The sequence below is a fragment of the Glycine max genome, chromosome 1, assembly GCF_000004515.6.
Source record: "Glycine max cultivar Williams 82 chromosome 1, Glycine_max_v4.0, whole genome shotgun sequence".
Taxonomy (NCBI): Eukaryota; Viridiplantae; Streptophyta; class Magnoliopsida; order Fabales; family Fabaceae; genus Glycine; species Glycine max.
This window is the reverse complement of record NC_016088.4, coordinates 26656724-26678480: the sequence shown is the minus strand read 5'-3', so window position 1 is coordinate 26678480 and position 21757 is coordinate 26656724. Positions and strand designations below refer to the sequence as shown.

The 21757-nt window shown below is 31.7% G+C and overlaps 1 pseudogene; it reads left to right on the top strand.

Annotated features, from left to right (window-relative positions):
• The first annotated feature begins 19616 nt into the window (after window positions 1-19616).
• LOC121174621 (uncharacterized) lies at window positions 19617-21353 on the top strand (annotated as a pseudogene).
• The last annotated feature ends 404 nt before the right edge of the window (window positions 21354-21757 follow it).

The window sequence follows — 21757 nt, the reverse complement described above, 5'->3', positions numbered from 1 at the left end:
AAAAAATGTATTTACTTTAAAAACATAAGAAAATATAAAAAAGAATTATGAGTAATATAATTTTGTATATCTTAATAAAAAATTCTTAATCAATGTCATTAATTAATTAGTTAGTTAATTGTTATTTAATGTGTAATCACGCGCGAGGTACAGTTATTTTTAAAAAAGAAAAATGCATGGAAGAATTATTCTAACTTGGCCGAGGTTACATTGGCACGTAGGATATTACCGGTGTGACGTGGAACATTATATTGGGAGTGTCTTTTTTAATGTCTTTGAAACGTTGTTAAAACGTAGCTATATTTACGGTTTTGCCCGAGATAATGTTTCATTCAAGGGTGAGAGCAGGCATGGTATAGGCTGCGCGACCCCTTGTGTGATCTTTACTATGATTATCATTTTTTTATGAATTAAAAACATAAGATAAGGATCATGGTGGAAATTACTTTTTGTCATTTATACGAATGTTTTAATTTCACCTTCCAATATTATCATGCTTTATGTATTTTCTATTTATTTTTTTACTCTTTTCTTCTCTTTTTGCAGAATTTCTTACTTCCTTCTATAACTCATTATTATTATTATTATTATTATTATTATTATTATTATTATTATTACACTATCAAGATTCAAAGATTTTTACACTGTTAAGTAAATAAAAATTATTATAAATATATATTTTAAAATAATTATTATAAACATTAATGATATTTATTATATATAATAATTTATGATCGAATGATAATATAAAAAATTACATTATTAATATACACTATAATTGAATTGTAATAGTTGATAGTAAATTATACGGATATTTCTTTTAAGTTTAATATAATTACATACTTTGCAAAGCCTCTCACTTCATACTTCTTATTGTGTTTGATACTAGGAAAATTTTTAATTGGAGCTAAGTGTAATTGGGGTTAGGAATTTTTTCTCACTCAAAATTCATTCAGAACATAAGTTTCGTACTCCTCTTCTCCTTCACTTGTTGGTGGGGAATTTGGACATGAGTCACTAAAAATGTTTTTGTTTTACCTTAACATACATTGATTTTTTTTTGTCTTGCTGCTAGATTTTTTTTAATAATTTAAACAAAACAAGTAATTATGGTAACTAAGGTGATTACTACGAGTATATATTTTTTAAAATAACATGCATTATTAGTTTTTGACCAAATAAATTATGGAATATCCCTGATTTTTTTATCTAGGACAAAAAAATATTTGAATGATTTTATTATAATGTAGATTTGATTTTGCCTGTGAAGAGTTGAAGAATTTTAAGTTTAAAATTGAAAAGGGATTAAATTTACATATTTTAAAAAGTTAAAGGATTAAAATCCACAACTTGAAAGTACATATACCAAAACCAAAGTTAACCAAAAATATAAGACTAAAAACACATTTTTCTCAAACGATAATCTGTCTTAATGAAAACTTTGCAATCTCAAACCTAAAAGGTAAAAACTTATTAAAATATCTGCTCATAATTCTTGATATTATTCTAATACGTTATTACAACCCTTTAAAGCAATGTTCAACCACCAAAATAAATGAATTGTCACCTTATGAAAGGTAGTCTAAAGCCCTTAGGTCTCGGAATAAAAAAATGTCATAATCAAAAATAAAAAAGCCCTTAAGTCTAATAAGAAAGAGGTTCTAAACTATTAAAAAAAAATATAAACAACAAATAAAAATATCAAATTATTAGATTATTAGAAGTCCAAATTTTTTTTGACAGAATTAGAAGTCCAAATTAGATCTTATTAATCATGCATTGCCGCTCATATTAATGTCAATACATATTTTAAGCCTTGTTGTACTTTTAGCCATTTAATCTTCCAAAGCTTCAATTAATTATACCCAAGTTATACTATCTAAGACTAAATTTGTATAAATTCTAAACGTTTATGTTTAGTATAACCTCTTTAACTCTCTTCACGCAAGCTCTTGTAATTGGAACCCCGCAAAACATCAATAAATCACTTATATTTACCTCTTGTTTAGATCATTGATCTCCATCACACACCAGCGAACAAACTAGCGCCACTGATAGCAACCAGAACCTAAGCTTACCTGATACTGATACTGCAAAGGAAGCCCAAGCTAGCAGGCCCAAAAGGAGTGCAAACAGACCAGCATACCTTGAAGATTACGTGTAGCAATCGTAGTAGTGCAATGATAATTCTGTTAACAATGCAATATTGTTAGTAGTGGAATTCTGTTATAGGATCCAATGAATGATCAGCACCATAGCCTATATAAATAGAATACCGAAATGAATAAAAAGTAGAGTATGAATTTCAGAAATTTACTTTGCCTTTAAAGAGGTCCCTTATCCCTCATCTGACCACAGAATGCGCAAAACAACCACCGATAGGCTTGAAGATGCCTTATCCCAGCTAAATCCCTTGCTTCCAAACACTCTAACTTAGCTTTTAAAGTCAACACCTTTCTCGACTGCTCAACCACCTCACCACCATTTATGTGCCACCAACCCCATCCACTCTTCCCTCACGTCCTCACTCACGTCAAACTCGAGGTTTCGAGATGTGACGGTCATGACCCATTGGGATGGATCTTTAAGATCTCCCAATTCTTCGAATACCAAGGTACTCCTGAAGAAGAGCGCATCACGGTAGTTTCCTTTTACATGGACGGCCCGACCCTCAGCTGGTTCCAATGGTCACACCGGAACAGTTTTATCACGCCATGGCCCGAATTTCTTCAAGTGTTGGAAACCAGGTTTGCTCCGACATACTACGACAAGTCCAAAGGAGCACTGTTCAAACTCTCTCAATGGGGAACAGTCAATGAATATTTAACAGAATTTGAGTGCCTAGCTAATCATATAAATGGGTTGCCCCTTCCTTTCCTCCTTATTTGCTTTATTTTCAGTCTCTCGCCAAAAATTCGTCAAGAGGTTCAAGCCCTGCAACCTATTTCCTTACCACAGACCACAGCACTGGCCAAATTGCAGGAGGATTTCCTTGACCGTCGTCGGAGTTATAAAACCCCAACATCATATAACCCTTCACCAAGTCCATCCTCAGTCACTCCCACAACCTTTAACATTCTCCAACCTTTTGTTCATCACACCTCGAACGAAATGGCCCTTCACCGTGAAAAAGGGCTTTGCTACGACTGTGATGAAAAATGGAACCTGCCCCCACAAATGCCAAGGTCGCATTCTCTTACTTATCTCGGAGCCAGATGATTCTGAGAACAACCTTGACCCCCATCACCAGAACCACCAGATTCCATTGTCGTGTCCCCGCCACCACAACCTCTCCCGCATATTAGCCTTCATGCACTTTCTGGTTTGTCTGCACTTGCGACCTTTCAAGTTTATGGGTTTATTCGCCAGACTCGCCTCACTATCCTCGTGGACAGTGGCAGCACCCATAGCTTTTTCCAACCTCATATTGCCAAATTCTTGGCACTACCCATGGAGGAGATTTCACCATTAAGGGTCATGGTTGGTAACAGGTCTATCCTCGAGTGTCGCCAACGATGTACCATCATTGCTCTTCTCCTGCAGGGCCAAACTTTTGCGGTTAACCTCCATGTTCTACCCATTAGTGGCATAGATGTGATATTGGGTGTAGATCGGTTAAAGGAATTGGGCTCCATAGTTACTGACTACATCTCCCTTTCCATGAAGTTTACCCATATGGGCCATTCAGTAGAGCTTCGCGCTGATGTTAATTATGGGCCTGTCAACTCTTCACCAAAACAAATTTGAAAGCTGATCCACAATGGTTCTACCTCCTCCCTTTTCCATTTGGCCCTCCAACCCAGACCCGTGCCCAGAACCGCCCCACCCCATACTCGAAATCCTAACTATAATTACCAAATGTGCCCTCATCTTCCTCACTCCCACGGACCTTCCCCCACCTTAACAGATAGTACACCATATCCCTCTTGCCCCACCCACCAGGCCCATCAATGTCTGCCCATATAGGTACCTTTACTTTCAGAAGTCTGAAATCGAGAAACAGGTCTCGAAATTGCTTCAATCTAGCTTGATTCGTGTTAGCTATAGCCCTTTATCCTCCCCAGTATTATTGGTGAAGAAGAAGGACTATTGTTGGTGGATGATGTGCGTCGACTATCAAGCCCTCAACGTTGTTACAGTCCATGATCGTTTTCCAATGCTGACCATAGATGAGCTATTGGATGACCTCGGCTATGCTTCCTAGTTCACCAAGTTGAACTTTTGTCAAGGTTTTCATCAAATTTTAATGGCTGAAGAAGACATTCCCAAAATGGCGTTCCGGACACACCATGGGCATTATGAATACCGTGTCATGCCTTTTGGGTTGTGTAACACTCCTTCTACCTTTCAAGCTATTATGAATGTTGTCCTTTTCGTAGCTGTGTTCTTTAACAATATACTCGTCTACTGTGTGTCCTTATCGACACACCTCGAGCACTTAGACATGGTGCTACAAACGTTGTTGCAGGGTAAGTTCTATCTGAAGCATTCTAAATGCTTGTTCGCCCAACGCCAATTGGAATACCTGGGCCATATTGTTTCCAGCAAAGGGATTGAACTAGACCCGTCAAAGGTTGCCACAATGTTACAATGGTCACCTCCAACTTCCCAAAAGGACCTTTGTGCCTTCTTGGGACTCACGGGATTCTACATGCGCTTTATAAAAGGATACACCATCGCAACCCCCCTCACTACCCTCTTGTATCGCGACAAATTCCTCTGGTCCCCAGAAGCTCAACACGCCTTCGACAACCTAAAACAGGCCATGACCCAAGCTCCTGTACTCATTGCTCATGACTTCTCTATCCCATTCATTTTGGTAACTGACGCGTCTAGTAGCACCATGGGAGCATTATTGATGCAACAAGGCAAACCTATCACCTTTTTAGTATGCAATTCACACCTAAACTGCAACACACATCCACCTATGTTCGTGAATTGCATGCTATGACAGCGGCCATCCGCAAGTGGCGTCAATATTTACTAGGCCATTCGTTCATCATCCTTATGGACCACCGGAGCTTAAAGGATCTCATGAATCAAGTTATTAAGCCACCGGAGCAACAATATTACTTATCCAAACTCTTGAAGTACTGTCATACCCTAATTTCATCCAGGGACTATCGTTCATTGATCTTTTGATCCTTGCTAGTTGACTTACGGTGTTGAACACCAGTTACAATGCGAAACAGATGATCATTCAGTATTTTGATCAAGAATGCAAAAAATACCAAAAAAAGGGCAAAAGGGTTGTTTCCTTGGTTTTCCTAGACCCTAGCTCGCCTAAGCTAGCCTCTGCCTCACTTGGGCCACCAAATAGCTTCATGGTGAAGAAACCAGCTCGCCTGGGCGAGCTCACTGTTGCAGGGTTAAGTTTCAGCTCGCCTGGGCGAGCTACAACTGCCCTAAAGTGACCCTTTGCCTATAAATAAGCGTCCTAGGGGTGTTTTAAAGGGTTCCAACATTGAGTAGTGAAGGAAGTGGAGAGAAATAAGAGAGAATAAGAAGAAAGAAGAGGAAATGAAGTTGAGGCACTGCCGAATCGCGACTGTGATCAATCTCTACATCGTTCCTTGTTCGGTGTTCTTCGTGCGTTCGTCGGTTAGTTTTGTTTTAAAGATTTGAATGTGATCTATGCACCCTTAGAGGTCCTCCTTGTTGTTTTGTGCATATTTGTCTCTTCCTTCTATCATCGGTAATCTCATTTTTTTTGTAAAGTTTAACCTTAATTGATCATTAGCGTCGTAAAGTTGTCTTTAAAGAGATTGAAAGTTAATAAACAAAACCAAGATAAAATCAATGCATAACTGAATTTCTCTCCATCAAAGTCACTTGAGATCGTTCAAGGTCCAACGCCTTAACAACCCCTTTTTTGTTCTTGATGTTTTAAAAAGAAATCTTTCAAAAGCATAAAAACCAATTCGACACACAAACTTTCTCACTTTAAAAAATTACGTAGGTCTGAATTCCTCATCGCACTTGAGGATACATAGGAGCAAGGGAATCCCCTTGTCGACCCCAAAAATAAAAAGATATAAAAAAAAAGGAAAAGTAAATATTTTTTGAAGTCACATTGCACATTTGGTTAAAGGTTGTCATCCTTCGTGACAGGCGCGTGGGGTGCTAATACCTTCCCTATGCGTACACAACTCCCAAACCCTTATTTTCAAAAAATTCACAGACCTTCTTTTTGGTTTTTCTAACATTTTCCTCGAATAAACGTTGGTGGCGACTTCACTCGTTTTCTCCCTTGGAGACGGACGCTTTGGCTTATCGATTTTGCTTTTGTCATCCCATTGTGAGGTAGGTTGCGACAGGTACGATTATTGGATCTAATACAAGAGCGGTTCTTCAAATGTGGTGGCATATGCTCTCTCCAGAATAGACGAAGGTGCAGAGGCCCAATTGCTCATTCTATCTTTTCCCCAATTCGAGTTCATGGCCCAACTTTGCGAAATGTTGTTAATAAGCCTTGCTTTTCAAAACAAAATGGCTTTGATATCTGCAAATCCAGTGGCATACCCTAATTACCAGGTACAAAATGACATGTTACTTTATAAGGGTAGCATCTGGCTCAATGATGATAAAACTTTTATTCCTGCTTTGTTGATTGAATTCCATGCCACACCCCTTGGCGGTCATTTTAGTGTGGCCAAGACCACTCGTCACATCCAGGCTAGTTTCATTTGGGACCATTTGTGGCGTGATGTCAAAACCTTCATTTGGAACTGTGCAACATGCCAACAAGTCAAACATGTGACTTGCTAGCCTATTGGCTTATTCCAACCAATACCAATCCCATTAGGTGTCTAGGAATATTTGTCAATTGATTTCATCACCAACCTTCCAAGGTCCCACAGGTACACAATGATTATGGTAGTGGTCGATCGCTTTTCGAAAGGAGTGCATTTTGGAGCCCTTCCTCAGCAATTTACAGCTTTTAAAGCCACCACCCTACTTCTCGGCATCATTTGTAAACATCATAGATTCCCTCGGAGTTTCATTTTAGATCACGATCCAATTTTTTGTAAGCTAGTTCTTGAAGGAACTATTCAAATTGAGCAGCACATCTCTACGGATGAGCACGGCCTACCATCTGTTATCCGATGGCCAGACTGAAGTCATGAATCACGTTCTCGAACAATACCTCAAATCATTGGTTCACGCTCGACCTACAGAATGGAAGTTCTTGAATCTTGTTTAATGGTCATACAACACTTCCCTCCATTCTGGCACAGGGAAGACTCCTTAATTTACAGCAAGCCACTGCCATCTATACCTAGTTATATCCTAGGTTCATCATCTATCGAGGTTGTGGATTCCATCCTCATCACGAGGAAGACAATGCATGAGGATCTGAAACGACATCTCCTAAAAGCACAGGAAACCATGAAGCAGTTCACCGATGCCTAACACCAACAAGACAACTTCGAAGTGGGCCAATGGGTTTATGTGAAGCTCCGCCCGTATTGCCAGGTCTCCATTTCGAGGTCTGCAAACCACAAGTTAACCAAATGTTTCTTCAGGCCATTTGAAATCATTGAGCACATTAGCGAGGTGGCTTATTGCCTCCGTTTACCGGAAAATTCCAAAATCCACTTAGTATTTCACTATTCACTACTTCGTCTACACCATGGTCCACTCCCACCTAGTTCCAACACACTGCTGCCACAAAGCCATCAATAATCACCCTGTTCTAGTGCCCCTCACCATTTTGTCTCATAAAATGGATAATACAACCACACCTCCAACACCTATGGTTCTAATTCAATGGCAAGGAATCTCACCCAAAGAAGCTTCATGGGAACCATGGGAGATAGTCTATGACAAGTTTCACCTTGAGGACAAGGTAAATTTTCCAAGGGATGGTATTGATAGCAACTAGAACCCAAGCTTACCTGATATTGATACTGCAAAGGAAGCCAAAGCTAGCATGCCCAAAAGGAGTGCAAACAGAGCAACATACCTTGAAGATTACGTGTAGCAATCATAGCAGTGCACACATTTTGTTTAGCTAAATGACAAAGACGGTCAGAATGTTAGTAATATTAGTGGAATGATAATTTTATTACTAATGGAATATAGTTAGTAGTGGAATTCTGTTATAGGATCCAATGAATGATCAGCACCATAGCCTATATGAATAGAATACCAAAATGAATAAAGAGTAGAGTATGAATTTCAGAAATTTACTTTGCCTTTAAGGAGGTCCCTTGTCCTCTAATTCAAGGTTCCTCACTCCCCGTTCATTCCTCTGCTCCTATCAACAACACACAAGAAGAAACTGGATATGTGGTTCTTCCGTAAAAGTTTGGTTCCAATATTCAGTATAACTTAATTGTATAATCGACTAAATTATAATTTATGTCGAACTCAAATATTAGATATCCATGTTGGTTTAAATTCAACTGAATTTTGTTATCCAAACTAGTCTGTCTTTAAACTTGAACTTTGTGAAAGTATATTTCAAGTTGAATTTAATAAATTTAAGAAAGGAAAGTCTCTTTTTTTTTTGTCAACTTTGTGTATAGTAGAATTCAGATCGGCAAACTATTAGACTTCTTTTTTTTGTCGTAACAGAATGTTAGACTTTGAATTTCATCATATTCGTTCGACGACGGGGCCTTTGATCTTACTATTTCCTTAAGCAGGCTTCAACTTCTTATGAGCTAAGACCCAATCTCATTCAACAATCATAATTCACAATAAACTCCTATTATTTATTAGGTTGTGTTTGGTTTGCTGGAAGGAAAGAAAATAAATAAAAATGTGAGAAATGAAAAAATGATGAAAGTGAGATTCTTCAGTTTAGATGAAAAAAATATGAAATGAGCTAAAATATTTAAATTAAGCATTTATACAATTATAAATTTTTCTTGTGTTTGTATTTTTTTTCTTTAATACCTTTTTTAACTTGTCATTGTGCAAGTGTTATAAAAAGCAAGTTGCAAAATCAATTATTCTAAAGCAATGTTATAAAAATCGATCCGGTCATCAACTCCATCGAGTTACCAAGTTAATTAATGGGTTAGAGGTCGAATGGATGATCGAGTCTCTTATTATTGATCCAATATATATATATATATATATATATATATATATATATATATATATATATATATATATATATATATATATATATATATATATATATATATATATTAAAAATTAAAAATATATATAATATAACTAACAAAATATGGTGAATCCATTGTTAATATTTCAATATTACATAATTATTTATTACTATAAATTATTTTGTCAATATTATCATTAAAATATTAAGGAAACTCTTGTTATTTTCTATAACTAAATATAAAAGTTATCAAATGTCATGAGCAAATATGATAAAGATGTATAAAATACATAAATATTAAATCGTAACAAGATAATAATTATTAGTTATTATATTATAGGAGCATATTATAGGTTAGGATTCAATAATTAGCTATTAATAGTTTAACATGTTTTAGGAATTGTAAAAAAATATGTAAAAAAAAAAGACTTGAAAAAAATTAAAAAATAATTGACGAGTCAAACTGTGTCAATCTAATCCAGGTCACTAATTTTTGTCAAATCCAACCAGGTCAAATCGAATTAATTTGGGTTGATTGCATTTTTGGTTTGATGGCTTAATCGAACCAGCTAGGTCACTGATTCCCGATTAAACCGAGCATATTTGATTTTGCTACTAAAACAAAGGCACATTCGACTTGTCACCGTGCATGCGTTATAAAAAAACAAATACTCTAATATGCTTTCATCATATCGATTTTGCTAACCATAATTGAACATGAAATGCAGCATAATCGAATATATAAAAATTGCTCTTTGCATATGTGTATCTCAAGAGCTAACAGGATTAAATTTGGAAACGCTAAGTTCGCATTTTTACTGTATTCTTTCTTCTCCTTTCATCTCAGTTTTTGCGGGGAAAAAAAAAACTACACTTGTTAACCCCACCATTTTCGTGCACATTTTACCCTGATTTTCAGCTCAACCGAACTAATGAAATTGTGCATTTCTTTCCTTTTCATCGCTGGTGTAACTTTTCCTTCTTCTCTTTCCAATGAAATGAACACAGCCTTAGGATCCATGAGAGGGAATTGGGTCAAATTTTCCTAGAATTTTAAAAAATAAAAATAATTCAGATCAGTGAGTTATCCTTAGACTTATGATCAATTTCATTAGCTTTTATTCTAACAATTGTCTTTTTCTTATTCTAACAACTGTTCTTTGACTCTATATTAACAGTATAATTTAAGAGTAACACATGAGGCATCCCTGAATCATGGCTACAATTGCTGCAATTAGTATGCTTACTACAATTGCTGCAATTAGTATGCTTACTACAATTGCTGTATGTTTACGTTTCAAGAGGATTTGACAAACTCCATCCATTACCAACTTCAAGAGGATTTGACAAACGCCATCCGTTACCAATTTACTCATCAAAACAATTTTAGAGCTACCTCCTTTCTTTATTTGCATTTGGTTAATTTAAATGCACTAATAATGTAAAAAAAATTACATTGACATCCAACAAACAAATTATCATGTATATTAAAATTGCCAAATTTTATACTAATTACTTAATGTAAGATTATTTAATTATTAACGGTATAAAAATCTTTCTAATAATAATTCGTGAAAAATAAACTCAATATCAATGATTCATCATTTCACCTTGAAATATACACCAATATATAAACACAGTACACCTATAACTGTAAGTTGATACCTTTATTTGAAGTATTTGTACAAATAAAAAAAGTTTTTTGTACTCATTAAATAATTTATATGTGAAATAACTACATATTTAATATTAGAAAGCAATTATAATATAATGATAATAAAAATATATTTTATATTTTATTTAATTATAAATATATATATATATAATAAGATTTTTTATTTTTTAATAATTATCTTAAAAACTATATATAAAATAATTTTTAATTAATTGACTGTATAAAAAATTTTAGCACTGAAAATATACGGAAAAAAATGTCTTCTAACATTATTTGTCAAAAGTCTTATATAGTTTTTATTTTCTTTACAATTGTCACAAAATTATATAATAATTTGTTCATCTTATATTTCATATCATAAATATTCCTGTATGCATTCTATCAAAAAAAAATCCTGTAAACATTTATACATGTTTTTAAGAATCGGTAACATTCATACAAGTTTTTAAGAATCAAAGTAACATAATATTTTATAGAAAACTTTAATTATTTATCACATCAAATGAGATTTAATAAAATAATAGCATAGTATTTTTGTCATATTAAAACCTTTTTTTAACTAAAAAAAATAGATTTTCACATTTTTCATTTTGTAGAAAACATAATTAAAGACATTGTTGAAAAATATTATTTCCTAATAAACATGGAAAATAAAGTTTCCTAGTTTCATAATCTCTAAAATCTAAAAATTTCACTTATATCAAATACCTCATAAAATTAATTTTTTTTTACTTCTCCAAAAATTTAGTTTTGTAAAAAAAAAAATTAAAGTTTATTCTTTCCGAAACGAGTGTGTTGGAATGTTAGTTCTCTTTAGAGAGTATGCGGTTGCTTTGGACACCCAACATTTTTGCTAGAACACCCAGTAGTCAAGGTGAAAGGGTTAAAATGCTCTTCACCTGTTCACTATAAAAAAAAAAATCCTTCATGCTTCTTCTTCTTGGTTCTTCTTCTTCCTTCGGTGCTAGCTCGTTGCTGCTTCTTCTTCGTTGGTTCATCTTCTTCGTTCCTTGTTCTTCGTTGCTTCCATTCATGCAGCAAGCGTTCTCATTCGAGGTAAGTTATTCTTCGTTCCTTGTTCTTCGTTGCTTCCATTCATGCAGCAAGCGCTCTCATTCGAGGTAAGTTATTCTTCGTTCCATGTTTTGCTTGATTCATTATTTTGGTTGTTGGTTGTTTGAATCAATGTATTGCTTCCATTCCCTGTTGGTTTTTTGAATTGTTATTTGAATTGAATCATTGGCGAAGAACAAAAATGACATTTTTATGGAAAAAAAAACTCATACGGATTGTCAATCCGTATGTTTTGAAAAAAAATTATGCACCTCTTCTTCTCCGACAATGAAAAATCACCAAACTTCACCATATATTCGTAAACAACGCACGTACATCATCGAAGACAACAAATGCTCAGAAAACAATGTTAACAGAAGCAAGTTACACTAAGGGAGTGCATTTTTACAGAAAAAAGGCGTTACAAAAATGAAAAACCTTGATCTGCTATTTACAATAAGGGGATTTTTGATATTTAGGAAATCTGTTGGGTGTACCAGCAAAAATGCTGGGTGCCCCAAGCAGTTCCCTAGAGAGTAACTTATAGGTCCATTACAAAAGAAAGTTACCAATTGCAACACTCTCGTTTCTCAGGTGTTGCTAGGTGCACCCAATATTTTTTATTAATACCCAAAATGCTCCTGGTTTGTTGTTCCTTTTTAAGTTTCTTTTTCTGGCTGAGTGGTGATCCGCAAACAGATTTTTCACATACGGATGAACTTTATCCATATTGGATTTTTGTTTTTTTTTAATTCCTTAAAGTTTTGTTTTTTTAATTATTAATATGTTAAATTACTCATTTGCGCATTAAAAAAAATTTACTATTACAAAATTTAATATATATTAAATTGTGTAATAGTAAATATTTTTTATTTACAAAAAAATATACGGATTAAATAATTCGTATGAGTTATATCAAAATTAACTATCACAAAATTTATTATGTAAATTTACATGCGCATTAAATATACATTAGAAATTTTAGTGTTATGTATAACAACATTATTTATTTTATAATGTAATTGACTCATTAGCTCAATTGGTTAGAATCACAGATCATCTCATACAAATCAAAATAAAATTGGAAAAATGCGAAATTACTGGGTATATCAACAATTTCGCTAGTTGCGCGTAGCCGTGCCCTCGTTTCTCTTGTTGGAGAGTAGGCCCATTAGCAAAGTATATTATTAAAAAAATGATGGGAGATGACTTAAGAAAAAAAAACGATGCCGTGACAAATTCTTTTACTCAGTAAATTATATAAAAAAGAATTTTAATGTTAATGTCAAAAATAAAAATCTAACCGTTGGATGTAAAAAATTGTTAACGTTAAAACTTATAAAAAAGAAAAACATTTTAATCACATATTGAACCATTATACAGTACTTTCTTTAAAACGAAAATTTCTTGAACTGTTATACAGGATACAAGTTTACGGTGTATAAATAATACATTTAGTTAATATTTTTTGCAACAATTCTCTCAACTTCTCATATTTTATTTCATCTATTTACTCTCTTAAATTTTGTTATTTATATTCCTTCTTTTTACACACAAATGGATCTCAATGATCCTTTTTTTTTTTACTTCTATTGAATGTAAAATTTTCAAAATATTCAAATTCCTCCTCAGTTCTCAAATTATTCTAATAGCCCAAGTTCTCAAATTCTTCTAATAGCTCAAACATGAGAAATTTTTCTCAAATTCCATTTTCTAGTTTCTTTCCACCAAATATGTCATATGTGGATAATTCATTTGTAATGTTGGGCTAAAGTAGAATAAATTTTTTGTTTCCAACAACTAGTTCTGTGATATTGAGTAATGCTTCAATGATAAATAGTGGTGAAGATTGTTCTAATCAACATGTTTAAAAATTGATATTTAATTTTGGATAGAAAAGAATTCTATAAAGAAGCTTTAAAATGCCATTGTGTAATGGGAGAATTAAGTCCCAATTTTACTATTGTTAATCTAATATATATATATATATATATATATATATATATATATATATATATATATATATATATATATATATATATATATATATATATATATATATATATATATATATATATATATATATATATATATATATATATATATAAATATATATAAATTTTTATATATATATATATATAATTATATTTTTTTATTTAATTATTAATTAAAACATATAAATACATTAAAAGATTATAATATATATGCATGGCACAAGATACTAATTAGTATATATAAAAAAATTTATTTTATGAAGTAATGTCACGTGACATTCTCATATTCATTATCTTCAAATAATTCAATGTGCACATTTTATATTTTTATTCTATTTTCAATAGAATCAATTAAATCAATTGTAAAATCTTAAATAAATTATAGTATCGTATATAATTGTAATATAGTATGGTATAAATTGAAATATTCAAATTTTATATTTATTCTATTTTTTAAAAAAACTTATATGATAGGTTAAGAATTGTGTAAAATGATATGTATATTTTTTTGTTAATCAAAGTAAAAATATGAAAAATATTCTATTATAGGTATACTTTAAAATATAACATCAACACAACAAATAAAGACTGGTTTCTACTAATATTTTTTATAATTTGCACATGTAACATTTAAATAAATTCTCACGGGTATATTTTATTATTATAAAACATACACATGCATATTTTTAGTTGGTTTCTAATAAAATAGTTTAAATCAATATTAATTTATTCTATATATTTATTGAATATTATATATTATAATTCTTAAAAAATTTAAGTTCGTTACAAGTGTGCGTATAAAATATATTTAAATATTTATTGAGATATCTACTAATATATATTTATTAAGATTTAAATTAAATAAAATATATTAAAATTTAAATAATATAAAATTGCTCCTATAAATTATAAAATATGAATTTAATAGCTGTGTATGGCATGAGAAACTAAACTAGATAGATGTAATAAGATGTTCTTTAAAGATTTTTTTTCAAATAATTTTTTTTTCATTAAATTTAAACAATAGTTAAACTTCTTACTTGAGACTTGAGAGTATTCGCATACACATTCTCACATTGTGAACCGGTTTGATAAAACTCTAAGCCAAGACTATGAGCATTTACAATCAATTCAGTCGATCCAATATTTTACTCAATTTTATGGAGTATTTCATAAATTAGTATAAGAAATATGAAGTTCTGTTGATTACGGACTCATACTGATATATGACAACAAAATTTTCTTTAATAAATTGATGCTTTTCTAGTACTCAACATCCGTGAAGAGAATCTTCACGTGATGAACATATCAATTTGGAAGGTAGCTATACACATCGAATTCTTTGGCTTATTTATGCACGATTAAATATTGTAGTTAAAGCTCTTCAAATCTAGTAGGTATTCTCTTTAAAAGTGAAAACGAATAATACATTGCGAGTACCACATCTGGATAATGACATTAACATTTCAGAAATAATGAGGAAAAAAAATTACGTTTGAGATGTGCAAAATAAGCATATGTGTAAAAGGAATTTTCCACCATGTTTCATCTCCACACGCTATTTTCTTGGTGTTTCTCATAATGGTCGGATAAAAAAGTGGGACATTGATTTTAGTTTTTTCTTACAAAACAAATTAAATAGTATACATTGTTTAAACCTGTCTTGTATATTCCACTAAAAAAAACCTGTTATGTATAATTTAAGTTTAAATATGATTTTCGTTTCTTTAAGTTAATATTTTTTTATTTCTTGTCTTTATATTTTTTTTCGTAATCATTCATATAAGTTTTATTTTTTTGAGTGTATAAAAAAGTCTTATATTACTTAGAAGTTGAGGTCAAGATAATTTTTAATACTCTCATCTCTTAACTCGTCAAGACACATTTTAAGAACAAATGAGCAATGTATCATTGAATATTAAAGTGGATAATAATTGGAATGTAATGACCTTAACAATGTCATCAAACTTAAGGTCAGATCATTGGTACTAGAAAGAAGACTTATGTTACTCTTGTCTTTAGTCTCAACTAGGAGGTTTGTTTTTGTATGACAAAAAATCACTATAAAAAGAATGACATATGTTTACGGAGATTTTTGCCTATAGACATAAATTATTATAGGTAAAAGTCAAAAAATATTTATACCTATAATTATTTATCATAGGTAAAATTCAAAGATTTGTACCTACTATTATTTGATGTAGGTAAAAGTCAAAATAACTTCTACTTACAAATGTTTAATGTAGGTAAAATTTCAAAAAATGTATACCTATGATTACTTGTTGCAGGTAAAATCTTATAAAACTTGTACCTACAGTTCATTGGTGTAGATAAAATTTAAAAATTTCTACCTATAAATACATAGCGTAGGTAAAATCCCAATAAACAAATACATGCTACAATAATTATTTTAAGAAAGTTCATCAGAGACTCAACAACATAAGTTATTCTAACTCTTTTTCTCATATTAAAATAATTTTTTTAACATATTAAAATAATTATTTCCAAAAATATCACAAGAATAACAATGAAAGGAAAAAATAGTTTGACTCTCAAAGATATTATCAACACTTTATTTCAATAAAAAGAAAAATGATAAAAATTACTCTTTATTATAAATAAAAAATAATTTGACTCTCACATAATGCTTAGGGAAATGGGGTCCACGGGTGCAAAGGTAATGACCGTGCTCTTCTACGCCATCTCTCTACTTCAAATCATTTTCATTCCATTTTCTTCTCTATGCATCTTCTGGGCTTTCTTAGGGTTTGGGTTTGTGCTTATGCTTGCTGCATGCTTCCGTCACTCATTTTCTGGTGAGGAAAACAACACTCTTCTTCTTACCTCACAAATTTCACTTTCATTGTTCTTTGTGATGATCACATTTTGCATTTTCTGTTTTCTGATTTTTTTTCTTCCTTTTATTTCATTCTCAATGTTTGTTTCACCGTTTAATCGAGGCTTATTGTTGGTTGAAATGTGCATGAAATGAATTACTACTACTATTGATGAATTTCAATGAGGTGGTAGCTAATGCATCTTTAATATGAAATGCATGTGTTGGTGCATAATTTAAAGCACTAACCAATTACTATAGCTAACTGTTGTTGCCCTTTTTGATGGGATCAGGTTGGCAATGGTATTAGCGGTTGGTACTAATGATGGTTGTCTAGTTGTGCTGCTAGTTTCTGTTGATTCCAAAGTTGTGTGATAAAAAAAAATCATTAGTGATTTGATTTTGTAGTCTCAATTTTAGTTATTCATTCATTCTCATGGCAAGGTGCTTAATGAGCAAAATTTAGATCACTTAGAGCATCAAGTAGCTCTAACATTATGCCAATTAGAACAGATTTTTCCTCCGTCCTTTTTCACCCTAATGGTACATTTGGTAATCCATTTGGCACATGAAGCAAGAGTTGGAGGTCCTGTACATTACCAATGGATGTATCCTATTGAAAGGTATGGATACTTTTTAATCATTTTAAAACATTCTAGAGTTATAAAGTAAAATGATATTATCTTAATTTGTAACCTAAAATTTTCTTTTTAGGTTCCTTTTGACTCTAAATTCATTTGTTCATAATCGAGCACATTGAGAAGGATCTATTATAGAAGGATATTTAGCTCATGAATGCTTGATATTTTGTTCAAGATATCTATCTAGGGTGGAGACTCGTTTTAATCGATATGCTCGACATGATGATTCATGTTTTATGGAAAATGTAAGTGTTTTAAATCCTAAAGGTAGACCATTGGGGAGAAAGAAGCAAGTTGGATTCAATGTGAAGAAGAGAAAAAGAGCTTCTCGAATTTCTTTTGATAAGAAAGCATTGGTTCAAGCACATAGATATGTGCTTTTCAATAGCAACAATGTTGACCCTTTTTGAAAGTAATACAATTTTTTTCATGTTTATATTTAGTTATTGAAATTTTGTATAATATCTTTCTATCAATTCTAATGCTTACTTTTTCTAACCTTTTTTACATAGAGTTCATACTGATCTTATCAAGAGACAAAATCGTCAATTATCTCCATATGAAGTTGACAAAATTCATAGTAAAGAATTTCCAGATTGGTTCCGTGAACGAGTAAGTTTAGGAAGTATCAATAATGTTAAATTTTGCATACATTTAAAATTTTAACAATTTGAAATAAAATTGTGATAGGTTGCTCGATTGGAAGAGCAAGACAACACTCGTGACAAATGATATCAAGTGGTTAGCACGTGATCCACTAGAAATAGTGAGAAGATATAGAGGGTACATTGTTGATGGAGTTGGATTTCATACAAAGATACATGAAAGGTGCTTGAAGACTCAAAATAGTGGCATTGTTGTAACTGTTAAGACATTAAGTTATGTCAGTTCAAGAGATAAAAACCCAAAGGAAGAAGAAATCAACTACTATGGTGCACTAATAGATATGGTTCAATTGGATTATTCAGGAAGATACAAAGTTGTACTTTTCAAGTGAGATTGGGTTGATATAAACAGAGGTTGCAAAGTTGATAATTTCGGTATGACATTAGTGAATTTCAATTATTTGCAACACACAGGGAATGATATATGTGATGACCAATTTGTTTTTGCATCTTAAGCTAAGAAAGTATTCTATGTGGAGAATAAAACACAAAATGATTGGCTTGTTGTTATGCATGCTAAAATCAGAGATGTATATGATATGGGTGATGAGCAATCCAATGACATAGATCAAGGGAATGAACAAGTCTTACAAGAGATAAATGATAATGATTTGATCAAACCAGAAGCTGATGATAGTGATGATATCATTGAAGTTGCAATACCTATGGAGAACATTTTACCACATGACAAGGATGATAATTATATAGATGATGATGAGAGAGATGCAAACTTCTTTTGATTTGTTTTTATTTGTTCTATTTGAACATTTGGTTATATTTTTAGTATACATGTATTGAACATTTTGTCACATTTATATACTCTTATTTTTTTCTTTAGTTTTTTGTTCTTATTGTTCATTACTCTTGTGTTTATTTTTTGTTATGTATAAAAATCACTCAAAATATAATGATGTTATCAGTTTTCTATCAAAATTTGTTTGATTGTTTTCTCAGCAGTTTGATTCTTGGTCATTGGAGATTGGTGAAAGAAAGAGCTTACAAGTAATCTAAATTCACATTTTAGGTAACTACATTCACACCACTTGTTACTACTTTATTCTTCTTTTATTTTTTGGCATGGTGTTTAAAAAAATCATAGTCAATAATGTAGCTATATCTGATTTTTATTTTATTTTTTGGATTGGTTTAACAATGCAAGTATATACACTTCTCTCTCTCTCTCTCTCTTTCTCTCTTTATATATATATATATATATATATATATATATATATATATATATGATAAATATCATATCCATGAATGATTTAGGTCAAAAGAGGATCAGAGGTTATACACATATGCCAGATGTGTGGAACTTGCTAGATGAATAATTCATACTTGTTGAAGTAGATCATTAGGGCAATCCTATGGGTTAGGAAGGAAAAACTGTATTGAATGCAATTGGGAGCTTGGTAAGGAGACACCAATGTGCTCCTATCAATTTTCTTAGCTGGAAAGACATGTTTGAGGACTATATTACTGACATGGTTGAATTGATTTAGGTCTAGTATAAAAATTTATAAGTGTTGTTTCATTTTGCTTCTTCTAAAATTTTATGTTTTGTAATGTCTAACAAAATGATCTTTTTTTTTGTTTTTTAATGATACTCATAATAGAGTACGTTTCGATTTGTTCTTGAATTAACTGAACAAACAAAGGAAATATTGATTGATGACATGAGTCTGAAATGGAGACAATTTAAATATGAACTGAAAGCAAAAAGATATGATGATAGCAAAACTAAGGAGGAAATGATTGCTTACATCCCAAATCCAAGGGTTGATCCTTCTCAATATCGTGATTTAGTACATTATTGGTGTTCTGAGAAAGGGCAGGTATACATGTACAATGTCACCAACCTTTGGCTAACATAACAATTATATATTATATGTTTATTTTATTATTGACTTTTTATATTTGTTGGTTATAGGAAATAAGCAACACTAACAAAAGGAATCGCTCAAAATATGAGGACTTGCATTGCATGGGAACCAAGAATCTTCCAAGACGAATTCATGAGATGGTTTGTCTTTTTTATATTTTTTTAATATTTAATTCCTGAATACAAATAGGATGATTGATTTTTTTAACTAATGTTAGACAACAAAGGCTAAGGGAATGCAACTTTCTCGGGCAGAAATTTATATTGACACTTGAACTTGAAAAGATGGAAGCATTGTTACTGAAAAGGCTACTGCTATAATTGTAAGAATTTTAATTTTTATTTCAATACTTTCTCTTTGTTTTGCTCAATTTTCTAATAGAATTATGGTGTAAGGATGACTAACTAATGAGGAGATGAGTTTTATTTAGTGACATTGAAGTATTGAGGATATTGATGCATGGTAATAATTTATATGGTGTATTTATGTAGGATGAACTAAAAAAGAAAATGATTGAAGCAGAGAGTTCACAAAATTTACAAAGCACTCAAGATTCTACTAATTGGACAAATGATATATATTCAAAAGTCAAAGAACCTGAAAAAAGAGGACATGCGTGTTGTCTTGGCAAGCTTTCACATCAAGCAAGTTCATCTCAAATCTCTTATGCAAACAATAGAATTCAAAAATTGGAGAATTTGCTTGAAAACCTTGTTGTTGTCCTTAAAGTGCAATTTGCATAAGATCCACAAATTAATCAAGTCTTAGAAGCTATAAATCAAGAGGTATGGATTTATAATTCAACTTATTCAAAGATTTAACTATGATATGATACTTTACAAAAAAAAAACATTCTTTTAATTTAGATACTACAAATGGTTCTACTAGTAAAAATCACCAAACTACAAATGATCTCAACTAGAGGTTTGTTGAAATTTAATAATTAATATGTTGACAATACCATTTTTGTTAGCATATGGTATAGCTTGTAGTGCATATATACTATCTATGTATGTAGTAAGTTGACATTTAATAATTAATATGTTGACAACTAGAGGTAATGATTCATAATATCATTGAGTCTTCTTATTGATCCAATTCATAAACTCATAGCTTTTATGTTTATCCTTTTATGTGATAGAAGCCCAATCTAGTGTTTAATATCCAATCTAGTCAAAGGTTTTTTTTAAATACCTTGTTTATTCCTAGCCAACTATTTATTCTAGTATTTAATTATATATTAAATTAAAGATTAAATTCATTTAACCATTTCTTGATTTTTAAGATAGGACCTATTGTGGAAAAACTTACAAAGGAGACTCCACGGGATTGGGTGCATTTGAAAGAGCTGCTATCATTTTGTGAATGTACGGTGCACTCGAGTAGACCTTCTAGAAGGCTCATGCATTGGGTTCATAGGTTGCTGAATTGGCTCAAAGATTGGTTCATTAACTTGATCTTGAACTATAGCTGGCTCTTGAACAACAATTGTTGGAGGTGATGACCTTTGTGGTAACTTTAGAACATTAAAGAAAGGTATCTTAGTTTCCATCTCATAGTCCTAAGTTGTTTCATTGGTTAATTGAGTTTCATCAAGCTCAATTTCTTTTCCATGACTTCCTCCTGCAAGAAAATCCTTTTCTAAAAATAGCTCATCTTACCACAAACACTTTATGGTTAGAAGGTTAGTGTAAAAGATATCCCATAATTTCTTTGGGATATCCAACGAATCTACATTTCTCAGACCTTGCCTCAAGTTTGTCTATTTGCAATCTCTTAATGCAAGTGGGACAATCCCAAACCTTGTTGTGTTTGAGATTCATTCTAGCCCTTTACATATCACATATGGAGTTTGTAGATACTGATTTTGTCGAAACTTTATCTGGCAAATAAGTTACTACTTTCAAAGCATATATGCACATAAACTTACTAGA